Raw genomic sequence first — 24,780 nt, forward strand, 5'->3', positions numbered from 1 at the left:
ATAGCCTGCTCTTTCCTCCCACATTCAGATCTTGCTAACTAAAGATGCCCTTCTGCTTCCATTCAAGTCAATAGTAAAATTCCCATAGGCTTAAATGGGTACAGGACTGAATCTCCAATGCATGTGTGAGTGTCTCTTGCACTCTCTTCTTGTGTGCAATGCTTCCTGTGCACAAAGCTTTTGTTTGCTTTTTTGTCATTTTTCTTAGAGAAAAAAATCCTCTTTTTTTTCTTTTTCTTTTTTTTTCAGACAAAGAAAGGAGTGAATAATAAAATAAGGCAGGCAAATGATCCCAACTAAAATGTTTTGCCTCTTCACCTTCAGCATAATGGAGCCACTCATCTTCACTTCCTGGTTCTCCTACTTTAATACAAGGTGATGTGCTTGATTACCCAAGGGATGTCCTGTGTGCATCCTCTGATGCTTAAGAAACCAAGGCACAGTTCAGGCAACTTTATACTTTCTTAGACAGAGCTTAAAGGCATCCAAAGCAATCGATGAGTGAAGTGCTGCCAAAGGAAAACAAGGGGCAGTTTGCATAAAAAGTACTTTATGGAATCTAAACACTGTATGAAACATTAATTTATCATCTGCTTTTGGTTCTCATGTTTTGAGAGAAACTGGTTACTTTGATGCTTTTCCTTCCTCCTTCCCCTTTGTTCCTGTTTTTATTTTAATTATGTTACTTGTTTTCTTTAAACTTTTCTCATCTTACAATTCTCAGCTGCGCTGTCTCCATGAACAAACATAGGACATGATTCTCATTTATGCCTAAAGCCCCTTTATACTGTTCTGAACATAAAATAGGTGTAAGTTACATTTAATAGCCACTTTAAGACCCTTTGACCCTGCTGGAGAGGTGTAAAAGAGCCTTAGTTTAAAAGTGCCTTTTGCTGTGCTCAGCATATAAGCCAAATAACTTGAGGTCTGGTCTACATGTGAAAGTTGTACTAACTCAATTAGTATAATCAGTGTAAACCTCTTATGTGGATACTCTTCTTTCTATTAAAGAGTGCCATGTAGCAAATAAACGGCAAACAAGTTTTCATTTTCATCAATCTTACAATTTGTGACATGAATCAGTTTACATGGCATCTGCATGTAGAAGGGAGTCCTCTTTGTTTAGTTTATTATACATAGTATTTGAATTACACAACAAGTAAAGCAAAGTTCTTACCACTAGAGGGAACTGTTCTACAAAAATAGAACGTAATTTATGGTACTTTTGTGCAATCGGATACCAATTTCACTGTGTAAAATGGGTGCAGTTCTCACTGACTTGCACACTTGTTCTGAAGCACATTGTCTCATAGTGTCTCTCACTTCCTAAACGCTTTTGTCAAGGAAGCAGTTTACTGATAGTTTTCCTTGGGGAATTCAACAGCAGCAGCAAGCACTGAGCTAAGTTGCTCCCTTTCCATCTATCCTAAAGGCCATAAGCCGCAGAATGAAAACTATTAGTGCATCATCACGCAGAGTAGTGAACTTTGGTAAAGGCTATAGTTAAGAATTTCCAGCCCCTTATACTCAGGTCATGTGCAGGGTGACATATAGTAATAATTGGTATAGTCATGAAGTTCTCTGGATCTTGTTAGGATTCATTTACAAATTGTCACAAACTGGGGCACTCCAGAGCTAGCAGACTTTTTCAAGGTACAATATTTCAAATATTATATCAAATCTGGAAGATGTCATGCCACCCTTCAAAAGCTTTTTGTTTTTCTGAACTCACTTGAGCAATGTGCTGTGATAGCTGATTTTTTGAAAGAGACAATAATTGTAAGAAACCTGTTCATATATACTGTAGGTTGATTAATTCAAGACTATTGAATTTAGGCACTCAATTAGATGGAGTAGCCACTATAATTAAGATCATACAGGGTGTAATTTGTCATTGATTAAGTATTTATTCAATTAGAAAGAACTCTTGATTAACCACATGCACATGGAGGAAATCCACATTCCCCCCACCCCTTTGTACCCATGTGTTTTCAGCATAATAATAATTGTAACTAACCTAATTATTTATGAAAGTCTAATAGATGTGCGTACTTTTTGATGTATATTCCCTGGAAACTTAAATAATGCACACAAAAATTTACTGGAGGAAAAAATCATGTTAAAGTGTCCAATAGAAATAGTATGCTCTAAATATTGATTACATTTAAATATGAGAGGCTAGCTCCTCGGATGGTGTAAATGGAAATAGAGTCAGAAACTTCTAGTGGCCACATTAAGTTACACCACCTGAGCACCTGGCCCTAGCACTGTTTTATTCCAGTAAACACCAATATGGTTGTCATGTATCAGATTGTTGTTACTACTAATGTTTATCCCAAGTACAGATATAAAATTCATGACTAACCTCAATCTTTAAGGTGGGTCAAACCAAGCCACCAGAACTGACCACCACATAACTTTGGAGAGTTTAGGGGACCTGAATTTTGTGGGTCATGTCAAGGGTGTCAAAGCATTATAAAGAAAAGGAGGATGAGTGATCCATGGACTGGAGCATTCAGGGGCCAAAATCTGAAGCACATTGTCTCATAGTGTCTCTCACTTCCTAAACGCTTTTGTCAAGGAAGCAGTTTACTGATAGTTTTCCTTGGGGAACTCAACAGCAGCAGCAAGCACTGAGCTAAGTTGCTCCCTTTCCATCTATCCTAAAGGCCATAAGCCGCAGAATGAAAACTATTAGTGCGTCATCACGCAGAGTAGTGAACTTTGGTAAAGGCTATAGTTTAGAATTTCCAGCCCCTTATACTCAGGTCATGTGCAGGGTGACCTGAATTTTGAGTTTAGGGGACCTGAATTTAGGGGACCTGAATTTTGTGGGTCATGTCAAGGGTGTCCTGAATTTCCAGCCCCTTATACTCAGGTCATATGCAGGGTGACCTGAATTTTGAATTTTGTGGATCATGTCAAGGGTGTCAAAACATTATAAAGAAAAGGAGGATGAGTGATCCATGGACTGGAGCATTCAGGGGCCAAAATCTCCTTATGGACAATTTGAAGGGTGAAGCCATTATAGTGAAAGGGGAGTGTCTATAGAAGGTCTTGCTGTGAGTGGGAGATGATGACCACCTAGTAGGCAATTAAATGTTAATGTGGGGATAGAGGCATCTCTAAAACCAAATACAATGTGACAGTGCAATCCTCAGATCTATGGGAAAAACAGAAAAACTGGCCATGATCCAGGATCAGCATGGCAATCTCAGATTTTTGGGAATTTGGTATGCGTTACAACAGTAGTAAAATTAAATTCCTACCCCAGCAACACAGGACAGTGGCAGTGGTTTCCTATGAGCTGTAACCAGGTAGGGGAATCCACCCTCAGTTACACCAGTCCCTTTCTATACCTAGCCTTTGCAGGAAGCAAGTTATAAAATCACATGACTATGGGAAAAGGATATGTGATCTTAGTATCACTGCTGCTTCTGAAGTAATGAGATCTCTCCCAACTGCACCCAGAATACATAGAGTGTAGTACCAGCTGCCTCTTGGAGTCAGAGCCAGCTTCCAGATTTGAATGCACCAAGGCAATTGTACTAACATAACATGGGCTTTTGCCTTTATTTTCCGAAATTCAACAACACTGGTGTTGAAGGAGACCTGAAATAAGAACAATAAGTGCATTTCATGGTGAAGCCATTCATTAGTAATTCAAGAGTCTAAAGTAAAAATCTTTAAAATTTCACACCCTCCCTTACTAATTAAAATAGCGGGTTTTCCATTAAGATAGTCTCCCAATTTATGTATTTACTCAGAAAATATCCTACAGATTGTGCATCAAAATATATCGCACTCCTGCCATGCGCACGAGAACAAACATAGATAGAGCTGTACAATTCAATATACGGTGCCTGTATTGGGAGGCAGGGATCCTACTGCTGGAGTCTATAAACAGATGTGATTGGCATTGTATATACATCATATTAATCAGTGTAATTGATGCAGCTTATGGCTATGGCATTTCTGTATGCTGTACCCCTTAAAAGTTTGAAAATGGGTATATGCATGCAATCTTCTCAGCATATGCACAATATGCTTCAGGTGACACATGACCAGGATTCATCACTAAATTTGGTTCACTGGGTGGATCATTAGGTTCCCCGTCTTGGGCAGGGTACTGACGGGGAGTGTGATGTGAATGCTGATCCATGGCCTTCATGCATGCAATTAAAGCATACATTGGAACAGAGAAAAATACAAGCCCTTCATTTGGAATTCCAGATAGCTGCTTTCATCAAAATGTATAGTCTGCCTTCCTCTTTGTCTTTCAGAAATTATTTCCATCTGCTGTAATTTACCATGTTATAATTTGTTCGGAAAATTAAAGCAATAAAACCTTAGTTTATTGTTTGTCTAAATGGTAGCTATGATTGTCTCAGTAGGTGGTGGTAAGTGCTGCAAAAATGCTTTGTAAAGATACACAGGCAAAATAAGTGCTAATTACCAAAGACTAATGGAAAAGCATGGTGTGTATATAGTTTATTTTTAGACCTTTTTTTACATGAAGAAAAATGGTCTCTAATCCTACAGAGGTCACTGTTAGAAAAGTAACAGTTAACACACTCTGATATCAGATATGCCTGTTATCTTGTCTTTTATAATAATTATGGTGCAAGTAATTATGATATCTCAGATAGCAAAGTGTGTTAACTGTTTTTTTATTGAAAGCCAGTATACATCTATAGTTGGTGTCAGTACTTTCAAAATGCGTTAATTTTAATATAACCCTCCAAAATCTCTCTTATGAAAGAAAAACTCATGACACAGACACTGACAGAAACCGTGATGGTCAGGCCTAGTGGTCAGAGCCAGGGGCTCAGAGCCAGAATCAGGAGTCCAGAGCAGGTTTGGAGTGAGGCTGGGGTGAGAGCAAGACTGGAGCAGGACTAGGAACAGAATTGGTGCAGGAACAGGGTTGGAGCAGACCAAGGCTTGGGGAGTCCATTGCCACTATCAGGCAAAGGAGAGTTCCAAGCACTGGACTGACCTTGAGCAGACTGAGCTGCTGTGTTTCCTGTGAGGCTCATATATAGGGTGACTAGCTGTCCCAATTTTATAGGGATAGTCCTGATTTTTGAGGCTTTGTCTTCTATGGGTGTCTATTACCTCCCATCCTGTCCCGATTTTTCACACTTGCTCTATGGTCACCCTATTCATATATCTTTTCTGAGAGTCACCAGACTAGTTCCTGGTTAGTGAATTGGCTGAAGCCTGGCACAGGAGTGACTCATCACCTTAATCAGTCACATTGCCTATCCTTTCAAAATGTCACAGCAGTTTAGTGGGTTCGTAGCTGGGATCATAGCACCGTAATGCCATGATTATTTCCTGATTTATTTACCTTATATGCCAGACGCAGTAAAAATTAGAAGTCCTTGAGTATCATAGTGTTCCTCCATACACATGGCTGTGGGTTATTTTGTTTTGATAGTCAATAGTTGAGGTAATTGTCAACATGAGCAAAGTACATTTAAAATAGGGCTCTATTCCAAAAACATTCCATAGCCAGATGGCTTGTAGGATTCAGGCTTATAACACCAGGTCCTCACTTTATGCTGTCAGGCTCTTGCTATTTTGTCAGCAGTTTCTTCCATATCATTAAAAATATGTTTTCATTAAATTAGAGTCAAGTAATAAATGAACCTTGGAAAAATAGGATTGGATTTTATGCTTACATGCTTTATATAACTAACCAGTCTGCTAGTTGTCCAGTCACAAAATATCAGAAGCACTAGACATTACCTGTGACTACAATTTGATAAGGCTTCATGATAAAATTGAAAAAAGCAATAATATTGATGATGTAAACTCTGCAAATTGCAAGAGCTCTTGCAACTGGATTTCCATGTATTAGCAAATCTTCTATGTTCCATTTAATCTGTCTGTCTATTTCAATCATAATATGTTGAAACTTGAGAGCTTGGTTTTGCCATTTTTCTTCCTTTTACAATGTGAAAATCTATGGTAACTGTTTATTAGAAATATTGTATATACTGTGAAGAAGTTCATCGATTATTCCTATTTATTTGCTACTATTATGCTAGACTCTCCATATTACAAGACACAATAAGCTGCAATCAAACTATTTTATTATACTCCACATTTATAACAAAATAGCACACTTTTGCAAGAAGCAAACAGTTAGGGTGAAACAAAGGAAATTGTTAATCAACAGCTTTTCAAGTGGATCTTCTTTTAGTGTTGAAGTAAACCACTAAAAAAGGCAACTATTGTCTAACATACGCAATAGCTAAGGACTCTGGGTCTTTATTCAGTCTTATGTAAAAAGACATGCTCAGTGTTAAAATGACAACACTTAAAAGTAATTTTATTTGCTATCAAAATGTAGGCCATACTTCAGAAGTAGCCAGCTATATCATTCCCAGGCTATTAGAAATCAGCACATCATAGAAATAATGCATTTTGGTTAGCCATAATGCATGGTTTCAGAGGAACTGCTACAGGCTGAAACATAAATAAGATGTGTCCCTCTTACAGATTTTATTAGGCAGTTCCAGAGCAGGTTAGGCATCATACCGTCTCAGATATATAATATCATGTTTATTGTAGCTCTTTTTTTCCCTGGGAAACAATGATACTTTGGATTATTAACTAGATATCACAAAAATATAATGGTGAACACAGAAGCTATTGCATGTTACTTTGTGTGGGTAAAATTCATGCTTTTACAGAGGATCAATACAAGTCTTAGCCCTGGTCTACACTACAAGTTTAGGTTAAATTTAGCAGCATTAGATAGATTTAACCCTGTACCAGTCCGCACAACGAAGCCATTTTTGTCAACTTAAAGGGCTCTAAAAATGATTTCTGTACTCCTCCCCGATGAGGGGATTAGCACTGAATCTACCCTGCTGGGTCAAATTTGGGGTAGTGTGAACACAAATTGACAGTATTGGCCTCCAGGAGCTATTCCAGAGTGTCCATTGTGACCACTCTGGACAGCACTCTCAGCTCAGATGCACTGGCCAGGTAGACAGGAAAAGCCACATGAACTTTTGAATTTAGTTTTCTGTTTGGCCAGCGTGGTGCGCTGACCAGCACAGGTGACCATGGAGTCCCAGAATCACAAAAGAGCTCCAGCATGGACCGAATGGGCGGTACTGGGTCTGATCGCTGTATGGGAAGACGAATCCATGCTATCACAACTCCATTCCAAAAGTTGAAATGTTGGAATATTTGAGAAAATCTCCAAGGGCATGAAGGACAGAGATTATAAAAGGGATCTGCAGCAGTGCCACGTGAAACTTAAGGAGCTCAGGCAAGCCTACCAAAGAACCAGAGAGGCAAACAACTGCTCTGGGTCAGAGCCCCAGACATGCCGCTTCTATGATGAGCTGCATGCCATTCTAGGGGGTGCCCCTACAACTACCCCACCCCTGTGAGTGGACTTCCTCAATAGATTCTCACGAAACAGGGATGCGGATTTTGTGGATGAGGAAGATGATAGCACACAGCAAGCAAATGGAGAAACCATTATCACCCTGGAGCCAGTACCCTCCCAACCCACCTAAGGAGGGCTCCCGGACCTTGAAGGCAGATAAGGGACCTCTGGTGAGTGTACCTTTGTAAATATAATACAGGGTTTAAAAGCAAGTGTGTTTAATGATTGATTTGCCCTGAAGACTTGGGATGCATTGGATGCCAGTACAGCTACTGGAAAAGTCTGTTAACATGTATGGGGATGGAATGGAAATCCTCCAGGAACATCTCAGGGAAGCTCTCCTGGATGTACTCCCAAAGTTTCTGGGGAGGGCAGCCTTATTCTGTCCTCCATTACCACACCAGGCCAGTTGCATGTAGTCTGAAATCATTGCATAACAAAGCATGGCAGCGTATGGTCCTGGTGTTTGCTGGCATTCAAGCAACATCCATTCTTTATCTCTCTGTGTTATCCTCAGGAGAGTGATATCATTCACAGTCACCTGGTTGAAATAGAGGGATCAGGGGTGGCCTTTCCTGCTGGTCTGTTTGCCTGTGGTGATTTGCCTCAACCTCCCACCATAAATGTCTCCCCCTTACTCTCACAGATATTGTGGAGCACACAGCAAGCAGTAATAATGATGAGAATATTGGTTTCACTGAGATCTAACAGAGTCAGTAAACTGTGCCAGCACGCTTTTAAATGTCCAAATGCACATTCTACCACCATTCTGCATTTGCTCAGCCTATAGTTGAACAGCTCCTGAATACTGTCCAGGCTGCCTGTGTACGGCTTAATGAGCCATAATATTAAGGGGTAGGCTGGGTCCCCAAGGACAACTACAGGCCTTTCAACATCCCCAACGATTATTTTCTGGTCTGGAAAGTAAGTCTCTTGCTGCAACTGTTCATACAGACCAAAATTCCTAAAGATGAGAGCTTAATGTACCTTTCCCGGCCATCCCACATTGATGTTGGTGAAACGTCCCTTGTGATCCACCAGTGCTTGAAGCACCATTGAAGAGTACCCCTTGCAGTTTATGTACTGGCTACCTTGGTGGTCCGGTCCCAAGATAGGGATATGCGTTCCATTTATCATCCCACCACAGTTAGGGAATCTCATTGCAGCAAAGCCATCCACTATGACCTGCACATTTCCCAGTCACTACCCTTGATAGCAGCAGCTCAGTGATCACGTTGTCTACTTGGATCACGGCAGCCCCCACAGTAGATTTGCCCACTCCAAATTGATTCCCGACTGACCAGTAGCTGTCTGGTGTTGCAAGCTTCCAGAGAACTATCACCACTTGCTTGTGGACTGTGAGGGCTGCTCTCATACTGGTATTCTTGCACTTCAAGGTGGGGGAAAGCAAGTGAGAAAGTTCCATGAAAGTGCCCTTACACATGCAAAAGTTTCACAGCCACTAGGAATCATCCCAGACCCGCAACACTATGCAGTCCCTCCGGTCTGTGCTTGTTTCCTGGGCCCAGAATCAGCGTTCCATGGCATGAGCGGGCCCCATTAGCACCATGATGTCCAAATTGCCAGTGCTTTGAGAGAATTCTGTGTCCATATCCTCATCACTCTCGTCATTGCACTGCCATCGCTTCCTCACCTGCTTTGGAAGTTTCTGGTGCTATATATATTGCAGGATAATGCGCATGGTGTTTACAGTGCTCATAACTGCTGCGGTGATCTGAGCGGGCTCTATGCTTGCCGTGGTATGTCATCGGTGGAAAAAAGACGCAAAATTATTGTCTGCCCTTGCTCTCACAGACATAGCTTACAGGGTTGGCTTACAGGGAATTAAAATCAACAAAGGGGGTGGGTTTGCATTAAGGAGAAACACTCACAACTGTCACACCGAAGCCTGGCCAGTCATGAAACTGGTTTTCAAAGCCTCTGTGATGTGCAGTGCACCTTGCTGTGCTCTTCTAATCTAATTGCAAACAGCCTAGTCAGCAAACAGCACCAGCGAGCTTTTAAATGTCCAAAGTCACATTCTACCACCATTCTGCATTTGTTCAACCGATAGTTGAACTGCTCCTTACTACTGGCCAGGCTTCGTGAGCCATGGGAGCAAGGGGTAGGCTGGGGTAGGTGTGACTGCGCGGTGATGCCAACTGGGAGAGCAGCCTGAGGCAGAAGCCTCCAGCTTGCTCCCATTTTTGTCCAGGCATCCCTGACTGACCTCACGGAGGTTGGCCTGGAGCACCCATGTCTGCTCAGGCACCCCTGACTGACCTCACTGAGGTCGGCCAGGAGCACTCAGGAGATGGCAGCAGATGGTGCAGTACGAATGCTAACCATCTTTGCTAACTTGCAAAGGCAAGGAGCTGCTGCTGCTGCCGTGTAGCAATGCAGTACTGCGTCTGTCAGCAGCACCTAGGAGACATATGGTGACAGTGAGCTGAGCGGGCTCCATGCTTGCCGCGGTATGTCATCTGCGTGGGTAACCCATGAAAAATGGTGAGAAACAATTTTTTGCTGTTGCTTTCACAGAGGGAGGGGGGCCTGATGACATGTATCCAGAGCCACCTGTGACAATGTTTTTGCTTCATCAGGCATTGGGAGCTCAACCCAGAATTCCAATGGGCAGCAGAGACCGCAGGAACTGTGGAATAGCTACCCACAGTGCAATGCTCCAAAAGTCAACACTGGCGTCGTAATGTGGATGCACTCCGCCGACTTAATGTGCTTAGTAGCAACACACACAATTGACTGTATGAAAAAGATTTCTCAGAAATCAACTTCTATAAAATCGACCTAATTTTGTAGTGTAGAGATACCCTTAGTTAGGGCTGCAACATAGTCACACACATCATCTGTGGTAAGGTAAGAGAAAATGAGTGTGTCAACTGGCAAGACATCCTGAAACATTTCTATAAGTGAAATTACACTAAATTTATATTTATATTGTAGCAAAATCCTATTGGCCTCATTCCTTGATGAAGGTAAAGAATTGTAAAGTTCCACACAGCAATTTGCCTAAAGATACCAAGAGGGGATTAGAATGAGGGCTTTATTTTGCTGTCTTGGGGGAGAGGGAAATCTCCCTCATTTTAAAATAAGGATACAGGATGATATTAAAGTTCAGACTCTGAATAAATCAAATTTCTATGACCAAAGTAGACTTTAATTCCATTGTATTCTTTCATATTAATTAATTGCATATGCTGGATAGATTAGTAGGTTGAACTGACTGAAACACAGAGACTCAGAAGAAAATTGGAAGTCTCATTTGATTTCAGTGGAGAACTAATGGAAATCAGAACTGAGTCAACAGAATGAAACTTTCTTTTTTTTTCTTACCCATTTGATCTTCCAGAGCCCTTTCATCAGTCAGATGGCAATTATAAACTATGGTGGCTTGGTAACTTTAAAATATTATTTTAAAAATTGGAAGGATGTCATCCCTAATTCATGGGCTTTAGTTGGAGGAAGAAATAAAAAAGTAATTGCCAGTTCAGTATATTTACATGTAGGCATTTTATGTTCTTATTATGTTCATAGTGTTATTATTATTTCCTAGAACACAGGGCATATATAACTTCATTTATCCTCTCGTGAGTGGTGAATCTGTCAGCTCTGTATTATAGCCTGGAGAGGAAGTACTTTCCTATCACTACTCTTCAGCCCCATTATTGCCAAGAGCATGACATACTGAACCTCTTTTATCAGAGGAGGGATCTGGCCTGAGGCCCATTCTTCTTGTCTGTCAGGCCCAGTAAATAACCTCATCACAGCACAGAGAAAAACCATATTGTGAAAATACATGAAGACTGAGAGCAAATCACCCCACAAATCATAGCTGTCCAGCTTTCATTCCATTCCTTTACAGATCTATCGCTCTAATGAGTACAATTAATATAAGGCCTTACTGGCTAATTAATCTTCCTCCAGGACATGAATGGAATAACCGCTAGACCAGAAGCCTCATTGTTTCTCTTAGTGCTTTGCAATTCTTAGATATCCTGTTAGTAAGATTTTAATTAGGGCAAATATTCCATGTCTTTGAGGGTGTGATATATAAATAGCTAGGTTGGCTCTCTTAAACAACCAGGGGTTTTTCCATTTTTTTTCTTTAAGACAGATGAGGGTTATTTCCTTTCATTAAGATGTTAATGAGATGCTGACAAGTGTTTGGTATTTTTAACATAATTAACTGTGGGGTTATTTTTATTCCTTTCAAGCTATTTTTCAATGTGCCTTTTATTTTCTAAGTAGCTCATCCTATAATTAGAGGTAATGAAATAGTTCAGACAAAAAAAACTGATTCTTTTAAAACAAAAACTGATGATTTGTGGGTAGGTCTTTGATAAACATTCTGAAGTTCATATCCATACTTTTCAAGTTAAACTGACTCAAACTCACAATATTAAGGGTGCTGTTGGATAAATGAGGTTTTCTGGACCCACTTCTTGAAATGAACGAGCCATTCACAGTAACTAAAGCTCTTGCTGAAAAAGATTAGACAGGGGAAAGCCTGTTTGGAATAATTAAGAACTGTCCCAAACCTCAGACCACACCATTCTCAAGGATACTGTGTGGTAAATAAAGCAATATATTACTTGTGAACCTTTGTTTAAATTAGAAGGTGTAGTTTGATTCAACTTAAGTTGATTCTAAACCTGGGTGAATAATGGGAGAGGTGGGAGTTTCACTGGATATTTTAATTTTAAATATCATGAAATTAATGAAGGGTTGTGTATCTAGGAGACATGGACTCTCTCACTGACTTGCAGTGTCTCATTGGGCAGGTCATTTCCCATGTCTATGCTTTCCTTCTCACTCTTTGCATATCTTGTCCATTAAGAGCAAAGCAGACAGGAGGGTGCAGACGAGGGAGTTTGAGAGGGAGTTTGACAGAGGGAGGCTACGATGGCTAGGAAGACCCGCAACACCTGTGCCAGCGCTGCTTCTGTCTCCTCCATCTGTGCCTGTAGCCAGACAGATTGCCTGAGCATGGATGCTTCTACCCAGATCCTGGTGTGGTTTTGCAGAGTTTGTGATTTGCAAATCCCACTTACTGATATCCAGGCTGGGGGGACTATTCAATGTGAAAGGTACCTGCTGGTGGATTCTCTCAGGCAGCAGGTGAGAGAGCTACAGGAGGAGGTGGCTAGGTTGAGGAGTATCCGAATCCATGAGCAATTCCTGGACAGTGTCCACGTGGAGACAGCTGAGGTAGCTGTCCCATTACACAGGACTGCTAACACACCACTGGTGGAGGAGAAGATGGCTCAGGGTGGACTTTGGCAGATGGTTACTTCTGGCAGCAGGCAGTGCTCCACACCTGCTCCAAACCCTCCCGCCATGAGAATAGGAAACCGTTATGCTCTTCTTGATACAGGAGAGAAGGAATCACCCCTTACAGCAGAGGAGGAGAAGTCTTGTACCCTAAGGCTGGGAGGTCTGCTGCCACCACTGCGAAAAGGAAATGTAGGGTTGTGGTGGTCAGAGACTCTCTTCTGAGGGGGACAGAGGCGCCCATCAGTCACCCTGACATTTCATCTCGGGAGGTATGCTGCCTGCTGGGGGCCAGTATCCGAGCTGTTAGCATTGTTGAGGATTATCCAGCCCTCTGACTACTACCCCATATTACTCATCATGTGGGCACGAATGATACTGTGAGGGGAGACACTGAGCAGATCAAGAGTGACTACAGGGCTCTGGGAGTACAGGTGAAGGAGTTTGGAGCACAGGTGGTATTCTCTTTGATCCTTCCTGTCAAAGCTAGGGACCCAGGCAGAGACAGGTGCATCGTGGAGGTGAATGCCTGGTTATGAAGTTGGTGTCGCCAGGAGGGCTTTGGCTTCCTTGACCAGGGGATGCTATTCCAGGAATGACTGCTAGGCAGAGATGGCGTTCATCTTTCGAGGAGGGGAAAGACCCTATTTGCACACAGACTGGCTAGCCTAGTGAGAAGGGCTTTAAACTAGGTTCAACGGGGACGGGTGAGCAAAGCCCACAGGTAAATGGGGAACATGGAAACCTGGGAGATGGATTGGAAATACGAGGGAGTGTGGGCTATAATGGCAAAGAGAAAGGGGGTCAGGGCAAAACTGGGAAGCAAGATCAAACCAATATCTTAGATGCCTATATACAAATACGAGAAGTATGGGTAATAAGCAGGAAGATCTGGAAGTGCTAATAAATAAGTACAACTATGACATTGTTAGCATTACCGAAACTTGGTGGGATAATACACATGATTGGAATGGTGGTGTGGATGGGTACAGCTTGCTCAGGAAGGATAGACAGAGGGAAAAGGGAGGAGGTGTTATCTTATATATTAAAAATGTACACACTTGGACTGAGGTGGAGATGGACATAGGAGATGGAAGTGTTTAGAATCTCTGGGTTAGGCTAAAAGGGGTAAAAAGCAAGGGTAATGTCATGCTAGGGGTCTACTACAGCCCACCTAACCAGGTGGAAGAAGTGGATGAGGCTTTTTTTAAACAATTAACAAAATCATCCAAAGCCTAAGATCTGGTGGTGATGCGGGACCTAAACTATCCAGATATATGCTGGAAAAACAACACAGTGGGGCACAGACTATCCAATAAGTTCTTGGACTGCATTGCAGATAACTTTTAATTTCAGAAGGTTGAAAAAGCTACTAGGGGGAAAGCTGTTCTAGATTTGATTTTAACAAATAGGGAGGAACTTGTTGAGAATTTGAAAGTGGAAGGTAGCTTTGGTGAAAGTGATTATGAAATCAGAGTTCGCAATTCTAAGGAAGGGTTGAAGGGGGTACAGCAGAATAGAGACAATGGATTTCAGGAAGGTGGATTTTGGTAAGCTCAGAGAGCTGATAGGTAAGGTTCCATGGGAATCAAGACTGATGGGAAAAATGACTGAGGAGAGTTTGCAGTTTTTCAAAGGGACACTATTAAGGGTCTAAAAGCAAGCTATTCCACTGGGTAGGAAAGATAGAAAATGAGGCAAAAGACCACCTTGGCTTAACCATGAGATCTTGAATGATCTAAAAAATAAAAAGGAGTCATATAAAAAATGGAAACTAGGACAAATTACAAAGGATGAATATAGGCAAACAGCACAGGAATGCAGGGGCAAGATTAGAAAGGCAAAGGCACAAAATGAGCTCAAACTAGCTACAAGAATAAAGGGAAACAAAAAGACTTTTTATCAAGATGTTAGAAGCAAGAGGAAGACCAAAGACAGAGTAGGCCCACTGCTGAGTAAGGAGGGAGAAACAGTAACAGGAAACTTGAAAATGGCAGAGATGCTTAATGACTTCTTTGTTTCGGTCTTCACCGAGAAGTCTTAAGGAATGCCTAACATAGTGAATGCTAATGGGAACGGGGTAGGTTTAGAAGAGAAAATAAAAAAAGAACAAGTTTAAATTCTCTTAGAAAAAAGTTAGATGCCTGCAAGTCACCAGGGCCTGATTAAATGCATCCTAGAATACTCAAGGAGCTAACAGAGGAGATATCTGAGTCTCTAGCTATTATCTTTGGAAAATCATGGGGACAAGAGAGATTCCAGAAGACTGGAAAAGGGCAAACATAGTGCCCATCTACAAAAAGGGAAATAAAAACAACCCAGGAAACTACAGACCAGTTAGTTCAACTTCTGTGCCAGGGAAGATAATGGAGCAAGTAATTAAGGAAATCATCTGCAAACACTTGGAAGGTGGTAAGGTGATAGGGAATAGCCAGCATGGATTTGTAAAGAAGAAATCATGTCAGACTAATCTGATAGCTTTCTTTGATAGGATAACGAGTCTTGTGGATAAGGGAGAAGCGGTGGATGTGGTATACCTAGACTTTAGTAAGGCATTTGATACAGTCTTGCATGATATTCTTATCAATAAACTAGGCAAATACAACTTAGATGGGGCTACTATAAGGTGGGTGCATAACTGGCTGGATAACGATACTCAGAGAGTAGTTATTAATGGTTCCCAATCCTGCTGGAAAGGTATAATGAGTGGGGTTCTGGAGGGGTCTGTTTTGGGACTGGCTCTGTTCAATATCTTCATCAATGTCTTAGATATTGGCATAGAAAGTACGCTTATTAAGTTTGCAGATGATACCAAACTGGGAGGGATTGCAACTGCTTTGGAGGATAGGATCATAATTCAAAATGATCTGGACAAATTGGAGAAATGGTCTGAGGTAAACAGGATGAAGTTTAATAAAGACAAATGCAAAGTGCTGCACTTAGGAAGGAAAAATCAGTTTCACGCATACAAAATGGGAAGAGACTGTCTAGGAAGGAGTACGTCAGAAAGGGATCTAGGGGTTATAGTGGACCACAAGCTAAATATGAGTCAATGGTGTGATGCTGTTGCAAAAAAAGCAAATATGATTCTGGGATGCATTAACAGGTGTGTTGTGAGCAAGACACGAGAAGTCATTCTTCTGCTCTACTTTGCACTGGTTAGGCCTCAACTGGAGTATTGTTTCCAGTTCTGGGCACCGCATTTCAAGAAAGATATGGAGAAATTGGAAAGGGTCCAGAGAAGAGCAACAAGAATGATTAAAGGTCTAGAGAACATGACCTATGAAGAAAGGCTGAAAGAATTGGGTTTGTTTAGTTTGGAAAAGAGAAGACTGAGAGGGGACATGATAGCAGTTTTCAGGTATCTAAAAGGGTGTCATAAGGAAGAGGGAGAAAACATGTTTATCTTAGCCTCTAAGGATAGAACAAGAAGCAATGGGTTTAAACTGCAGCAAGGGAGGTTTAGGTTGGACAGTAGGAAAAAGTTCCTAACTGTCAAAGTGGTTAAACACTGGAATAAATTGTCTAGGGAAGTTGTGGAATCTCCATCTCTGGAGATATTTAAGAGTAGATTAGATAAATGTCTATCAGGGATGGTCTAAACAGCATTTGGTCCTGCCATGAGGGGAGGGAACTGGACTTGATGACCTCTTGAGGTACCTTCCAGTCCTAGAATCTATGAATCTATAAGAGCATGAACTCTTTAGGGAAAGGACTATCCCCCTATGTGCTTATACAGTACCTAGCATAATGGGTCCTCAACTTCAGTGGGGGGTCACTAGGCACTACTTTAATGCAAATAATAACCTTTACCTCCACCAAAGAATTAGGCAAATAGGACTTTTCCTATAATTTAAATATAAATAATAATGGTGAAATGCAGTCATGTCAAGGCAGCCCACATAAGGGCTGTACATCACTTAAACCCTACTTACACCCTACTTTGAAGATTTATGAGGAACATAATAAGTTCATCAACTTTTTGCTGGCTGGCTGCACAGGAGTGAATTTACCCTAGCTGAATATGTTTGCCAGTTATCTGACAGCTCCTCTCAAGGTTCATATTGGTTTGGAACTTGGATAAACACAAATACAGTCTAAGCTATTTTCTACATGAGAAGACCTTGTTTTCTCTCCCACAAAAATCTACAATGAAAGAACAGTAAGCCTGGCAATCTCCTCTGGTTCTATTTAGAGTTTCAACCCCCTGCTGTCTGGATAATCCCTTTGCAAAGATGTGGGCAGGAAAAGGCACAATAGGGCAGAGAATTGGCAGAACCCACACGCCACTGGTCAGAATATTTGTCCACACAGGGGGAGTAAATAAGCTGCACCCTTTTAATGTTGCCCGCCCACTTCCCAGACACCCAATAGTACCCTCTTAATGTCAGCAGTAACTTACTTCCCACCCACTCTCAGAGAAAGAGAGGAGGAATTGTGAATTCCTTCCTGGGGCACAGCAATTATGCACCATCCCTTGGCCTAGCCCTGATCCTAGATGCTCAGTCTAGCATCTAAATACTCCCAGTAGGATAAATTGCATGAGTAGCACAAGCAGAATTTGGTCCCAGATGAGGCTGTAAAAGATTTGTCCTTGAGCCAGAAGTAAAACCATTTAATCCAAGTGCAACTTCCTGAAGTTGTAGGGGTTTGTGTGTTATCAAAGATATGTAAAAACTTTCTGCCAATAATTAAAATGAAAAGTGTAAGTAATGGAGTGCTACTTATAATACATTTGTCTTATTGAATGGAACTTCTTTGACTCCCTTGGTTAGCATTCACAGGACTCCAAGGGTTGTACACAATAATCTGTACCAGTAGTTAATCAAAGCAAACTATTTACCAGTAGCTTATCAAGGACTGATAAAACTGCCTTTGTGCATTTCACAAGCACATTATAAAATCATTAATCCAATTCAATAGGAACTTTTTAACAATAACCTTTTCTTTTTACAATGTAGTGGTAACAAGTCATTCTAACTGAAAGATCAACAAGAATAATGTTATATAACAGACAAACAAAAAGATACTCAAAGTTAATTTATTTACTTTAATTGAAGTATTGCCCACTTAATTTCACATTCTAGGATTAATTAATTTGTTGTTAATCATTATAAAGGCACTATTCAGAATGAACTGTCAGATGTCATTTGTATTCTTACCATAAAATATTAGCTAATCTAAAAAGAACATCTTGTACTTACAGAATGTATCAGCAAATTGTATTAGTTATACTGACATTCAGAAATATGGTACCTTTTCTAATCTGTTTTATTCTATTTATAAATTTATTACTAACCTTTTTCCTGTCTGTGGAATCTAACCAAGTCATTATTACAACTTAAAAAAGATGGCAGGTACAGATTCACATTTAAAATAAAAAACAACATTGGAATAAATAATGCCTACATAAGTTAACTAACTGGGCATGGGTCACATGCTGGTTTAAACTAGAGTAAATGGTGGATTCTCTGTAATTTGAAGTCCTTAAATCATGATTTGAGCATTTCAGTAACTCAGCCAGAGGTTATGGGTCTATTAGAGGAGTGGCTAGGTGAGGTTCTGTGGACTACAAAATGAGCAGGAGTGTCAGACTAGATGAATACAATGGTCCCTTCTGGCCTTAAAGTCTAAAAGTCTATCCTACTGTCACCGGAAAATGCAAACAGGTAACATGTTTGTATATAGATACACTTATCAGGAAATACTGTGAGATGAATACTGTGACCAAAATTTTCAGATTTGAGTACCTAATGTTAAGCATTTAAATCCATATTTAGACATTTGAATGAAAAGCACTTGGTTTTTCAGAGGTGCTGAATAACGGATTCCCAATAAATTTAGTGTATGTGCTGAGTAAATCAGGCCACTTTTTAACCAGTTGCCTAAATACCTATTTAAGTACTGTGACAGACCCAGACCAGTAGGGTACAGGAGTCTGGTCCTACTGGTATCCAGGAGGTGGGCGGGTGAAGCCCGCCCACTTCTAAAGGACCTCTCCCCAGCCTAAGGGGAGGATCCACAGGTCTGTGACACCAACTAATTCCATGGGACAACTAATGAAAAAAACAGGATTGGGAGTGAGGTCACGGGGCTAAACAAAGGGAACCCGATGGGGACACTGAGCAGAGAACCCCGGACAACTCCCATTGCTCCTTGAAGGCATCAAGGGAGCCAGCGGACGCCACCCAGAGGAATTCTGCCTGGATGCATGAATGGACGGAGGAGCAGAAATAGGCCCCACAGTAGCAGGAAATCCCATTGGCCAACCTCCTCTCCCTGGTTTTGTAGATGGCTAGTTTGGCCAGGGCCAAGAGGAGGTTAACAAGGAGATCCCATGACTTGGTGGGGCCACAGATGGGGAGTGCGTAGATAAACAGGTGAGGGGAAAAGTGCAACCAAAAATGCAACATAAGATTCAAGAGGAGCCAGAACAGGGGCTGCAACCTGGCGCACTCTAAATAAATGTGTGCCAGGGTCTCTTTCATGCCACAGAAAGGGCAGGTGTTGGGGACGGGGTAACCCACGCCAAGTACACGCCTGTGCTCATGGCCCCATGAAGGAGCTGCTAACTGACATCCCCAGCGGGCCTCGGGACCAGGCCTGAGTATAAGCTGGCGCACTGGGGCCTCTCACCTTCAAGAGGTGGCAGGAGGTCACGCCATTTGGTATCGGGGTGGGACGTGAGGGTGAGGTAGTGGAGAGTGTGGAGCATGAGTGTGTACAGATGTTTCCTTGGCGTGGCCTGGAACAGAACCGGCTGCAGATCGTGCAGCCGGCTTGCAGTGAAAGAGTGAGGGGGTCGATTGGGTCCAAGGGCGGGGGCCTGATAAAAAAGTCCACGGGGCCTGGAGTGGAGGGTGGGCGGGGCGAGCCCTCTCGCAGGACCCAGTTGAGGTAGGCCCGAGCAGCGGGCAGTAAAGAGCCTTCACCTCCTGAAGTACGAGGTCTGGAGAGCCCCATGCGCTGAGCGAGCGTCAGGGGATCCAGCCAGTCTCCCCGGTCGTAGTCCAGGAGGTCTCCAACCCTGGTGACTCTTGCAAAGACCAGACTCTGCCACCTCCATACGAAGCTGGGGGTTGTGTAGCAGGGGCTTCGTGAGAAGATCAGCCCCCAAGGTTGCCACCATGGACCTGGTCGTTGAAAGGAGTTTCCAGGTTCAGAGGAGGACTCGGTAGAAGACCGGCAGCCCGGAGAGGTCTCACGGAAGACCTCTCGGATGGAGGTAAAAGAGCTGCTGGTCGTATCGGAGCCCTTGGAAGCAGCGGAGGAAGGCGTGCGCCAATACGCTCCACGCAGGACTACCTGCACCATACAGGAGCCTCTGCAGGGCCTGGAGGCGGAAGACATGGACCTGAGTGTGTAGGCACTTCAGGCCCTGCCCCACCTCCTTCAGGGGCAGGTGGAGAACCCCTGCAGAGACAGTGCATCTCTGGCCAAAAGAACTCCAGAATCATTGTCCGGAGATTGGCCAGGAAACCAGGGGCCAGGATCAGGGTGTTGAGCCGGTACCAGAGCATGGACAGGACTAGGTGATTGAGCACCAGCGTCCTCCCTTGAAGGGAGAGGCACCAGAGTAATCTCGTCCATTTCCAAAGCCACTCCATCACCCTGCCCTCTAAACCGTGCCAGTTCTCCAGCGGAGACGGATGCGTGGCAGAAAGGTAAACGCCTAGATAGAACAGCGGACCCGCGCTCCACTGGATGGCCTGAAGCACGGGTGGGAGGGAGCTCACCTGCCACCCGTCCCTGACCACCTGGCCAGAGCTCCTGACCCAGTTGACCTAGGAGGAGGAGGACACCGAGTAGATGGCCTGGCAAGCTTCCACCGGCACCAAGTTGCCTGGGTCCTGGACCACGAGATGCACATCGTTGGCATACACCGAAAGGACCAGCCACAGTTCCAGCTCCTGAAGCATCAACCCCATCAGCCTCCGATGGAGGAGACAGAGGAAGGGCTCAATCGCCAGAACTTATAGCTGACCTGAGAGGGGACACCCCTGCCACACTCCTCGCCCGAAGCTGACCGGCTCGGTCAGGGTCCAGTTGAGCCTGACCAGACACTCCACAGAAGCGTACAGCACCTGGAGAAAACCCGCAAACCGGGGTCCAAAGCCGAACGCTCGCAGAGTGCTCAGAAGATACCCATGGTCCACCCTGTCGAACGCATTCTCCTGATCCAGGGACAAGAGGCGAACGACAGACCATCCCTACACCTAATTCCAGAAGGTTCCGGACCAGATATAGGTTATCAAAGATCATGCGGCCTGGGACAGTGTAGGTCTGGTCTGGGTGGATCACGTCCGCCAGCACGGACCCTAGCCGCATCGAGATGGCCTTCGCAACGATTTTGTAATCCGTGCTGAGGAGCGAGATGGGACGCCAATTCTGTAAGTCGTGGAGGTCCACCCTCTTCGGCAATAAGGCGAGCATGGCTTGCCTGCACGAGAAAGGGAGGACCCCGCCCTGCAAAGACTCAGCCCAGACAGTGACCAGGTCTGGGCCAAGGACGTCCCAGAACACACGATAGAACTCCACGGTCAGCCCGTCCATGCCTGGAGATTTATTGGTGGGCATGTGATGGAGGGCTTCCGAGAACTCGGCCAGAGTGAGATGCAGCTCTAGCCGGTTCCGGTCACCCATGCTGACCTTCGCAAATCCATCCCAGAGCACTCTGCAAGCATTAGGATCGGTCGGATCCGAGGATAAAAGAGTAGCGTAGAAGGCTCTGGCCCTCTCGCACATCTCCGCCGGATCCGTGAGGGGGGTGCCATCCTCCGCCAGGAGGCAGGTGACGTGCTTCTTGGCCCCTCTCCTTTTCTCCAGGGCATAGAAGAAGCGGGAGCTGCGATCCATCTCCCGAAGGAGGCGGATGCGGGATCAAACAAAGGGACCCCGGGCCCAATGGTCTTCGAGGACCCGGAGCTCCTTCCGCTTCTCCCGGCACACTCCGCAGAGGGATGGATCCCCAGGATCCTCGGGGCTGGCGGCCAGACACCTCTCCAGCTCCAAGACCTCCCGTTCCAACTGTCCTATCACCACATCCCTCCATCGACTGGCGCTCCAGGTGTAATCACGGCAGAAGAGCCGAGCGCACACCTTCCCCAGATCCCACCACCGCTGCGACGAGGGAAAGGCAAGCTTCTGCCCTCGCCAGGCCAGCCAGAACTCCTGGAAAGATGCCACGAAGCCCGCATACTCCAACAAACTATTATTAAAGTGCCAATAGGCCGGCCCCGGCCTCTCCGTGCAGAGAGAGGCCGTCACGGTGGCAAGGTGGTGATCCGAAAAGGGGGCCGGCCAAATGCTGGAGGAGTGGGCCCGTGAAAGTTGGAAATGCGACAGGTAAATACGGTTCATCTGGGAGTGGCGCGACTGATGGGCCTCCACCCGGAAGAAGGTGAACGTCGAGACGTCGTCTGGATGGTGGTCGCGCCAGACGTCCACCAGGGAGTGGAGATCGACGATCTCCCGGAGGATGTCCGCAGTGGCTGGACACTGCTCAGTCCCTGAGCAGTCTCGTTCCTTGAGGGTGGTGTTAAAATCCCCACCCAGGACCAGGCACTCACAAGGATCCAGGGAGCCGAGGAAGGCGGACATCTGCTGATAAAAACGCAACCTTTCCGGGCCTGATGTCGGGGCGTAAACATTGACAAGATTAACCACAAGCCCCTCTATATGGAGCCGGAGGTGCAGCAGGCGGCCTGGCACAGCCTCAGAGACCCCAAGCACCTCGGGCAGTAGGTCGGGGGAGAACAGGGTCGCCACTCCAGCCATGCAGACCAAGAGTAGACCCTGTCCCCCTACTCCAGCCACCAGCTAGCTTCAGTAGGCAGATCAGTATGGGTCTCCTGCAGGAAAACCACAGAGTACCCCCCCTCCCGAAGGAAGGAGAGCACTTGGCTCCTGTGGAGACCCATCCTACAGCCCCGAGGGTTTAATGTGGCAAAGATGATTGATGCCATGAGGAGGGCTGGGGGGGATCCTTGCCGGCAGACATGCCCATGACCTCCGTTGGGCCGCTCAGCAATCCGTGACCTACCCTGTAGGTGAGTAAAGAGTTGCGGAAGAGGCGGACTTGCTGGTAGGCCGTGGCAGCCTGCTTCCTGGTCCTCTTACCCTCCCCCATGAGGGCCCTTGCAGTCTGGAGGACCTGATGGAAATCCCCCCACCACTGGAGCGCAAGCTGGACTTTGTTACGGGAGCCACGGACATCCTCAAGGATCTCCCGCAGCTCCTCCTTCAGCGCATGGGGGGGTGGGTCACTGATCTACGACTGTCCCCCAGTGGGGCCCCCGTCACAGCCCCGTGGCCCACCGAGGCGGGCAGGCAGGGGGCAGACCCCCAACATGGCGTCTGATGAGCTGACGCAACTTGACCTGCCCCATTCCCTGGTTCAAAAGGGGGCGGAGTAAGGAAAACAGCAACCCCCAGTGGGTTGGGACTGGGAAAAACAATTAAAACTGCTCCATGGGGGGTATCCCCAGGGGCGGCACTAGCAGCACGGGAGGTGGGGGGACTAGGACAGGGCTGGCATCAGGAATAGGGTAGGGGACAGGAGTAAGGCAGGGATCAGGAAGGGAACCGGGGAGGGGGACAGAAGTAGGATCCTGAGCCTCAATAATCGGGCCTCTGGAAGGTGGCCTCTCCTGGTTAGGCTCAGAGATCTGGGGAGTGGGAAGGAGACCCCCAACGATGTCGGGCTCAGCCACTATGGTTTGGGCAGTAGCCTCGGCATCAGGAGATGGATGGTCATCAACTGGGTCCTTGCCCGGGAAGGAGGTTGGGTGCTCCACACCCAAGAGGGACACCCTCTGGGAACCAGGTCCAGGCAGTAGGGCACCGGCCGTCGCCTCAATGGGCTCAGATACCATCATCAGGGTGCCATCTGCAGCCCGGCTGATGGAAGAATCCAGGGGACCCTCAGAGGTGGGAGCAGAAGCAGCGGTCAGGGGAAGGGAACACAGGGTCACCCATATCGAGGACTGCTGGCAGAGGGTCGTCCACACCCTGCATGACCGGGATCAGATCCAGGGCCTCGATCTCCTCGTAGATGGAAGGGAGATCACCGTCCGCCACCCTGCGGCCCTCCCCGCCAGCACTCGAGGCGACGCCCCCCTCGGTGCTCGCAGGGGCATCAGATTGAAAGGCGGCAAGAGGGGCTCCCTCAGGGGCTACCACAGGAAGGGACCCCAGAGGAGGGGTGGTGTCACCTCCCGGTGCTGTCATGGCATCCCCAGCCAGTACCACACAACTGGAGTCGTCAGGGGGCAAGGCAGAAGGCTCATCATCGGTGCCCCCCTTCCTGATCTTCTGGGGGGGGCTCCAAATCTGAAGAATGTAACAGGGCTCGAGCCTTCTGCTTGCCCCGCTTCCCCTGCACTAAGGACCAGCCCTCCATGGCATCATCTGGGGGCTGGCTAACAGGGGTCAGGTCGGGAGGCAAGGGCGATGGCACAGGAACTCGGGGAGGCAATGGTGGGGTAGCAGGAAAGAGGGAGGAGTCTCCCTGCAGTGAGCCCTCTCCCACACCCGGCGGTATCTCCACTGCACCCTCCTCCACAGCGGTGGACCGAGAAGGAGGAGGGGCAGCTTCGGGTGTCAGGCAGCCAGGGTCATCGGCGATGACAAGGCCAGCTCTTTGCCGGGGCTCGGGGGTCCCGGACGCTCCTCCATGCCTGGCCAAGGGGCATTCTTTCCGGACGTGCCCCATCGCCCGGCAGAGGTAGCACCGGGCCTCCCTCGTCGAGTAATGCACCTGGTAGTAGGCTCCCTGGTAGGGGACCAGAAAGGACCCCTTGAGCACCTCTCCGCCACACGCCGCCGGTGGCAGTTGAAGCTGCACTTGCTTGTGGAATGAGAGGACGTGACGAAGGGTGGGGTCCTTGCATCCCAATGGGAGAGGGCTGATGACGGAGATAGGGTGCCCCAGGGCAGAAAGGGTGGGCAGTAGGGTGGCATTGGGCAGGAAGGGAGGGATGGAGGTCAGGTCCAAGCAGACCCCAGGTCTTCCAATGGCTCCAGGGGGACGAAGTCACCCCCCACCGCCATCTCTACCGCCTCCTGGGTGGCGGCCT

The sequence above is a fragment of the Gopherus evgoodei genome, chromosome 1 (assembly GCF_007399415.2).
Source record: "Gopherus evgoodei ecotype Sinaloan lineage chromosome 1, rGopEvg1_v1.p, whole genome shotgun sequence".
Classification (NCBI taxonomy): Eukaryota; Metazoa; Chordata; order Testudines; family Testudinidae; genus Gopherus; species Gopherus evgoodei.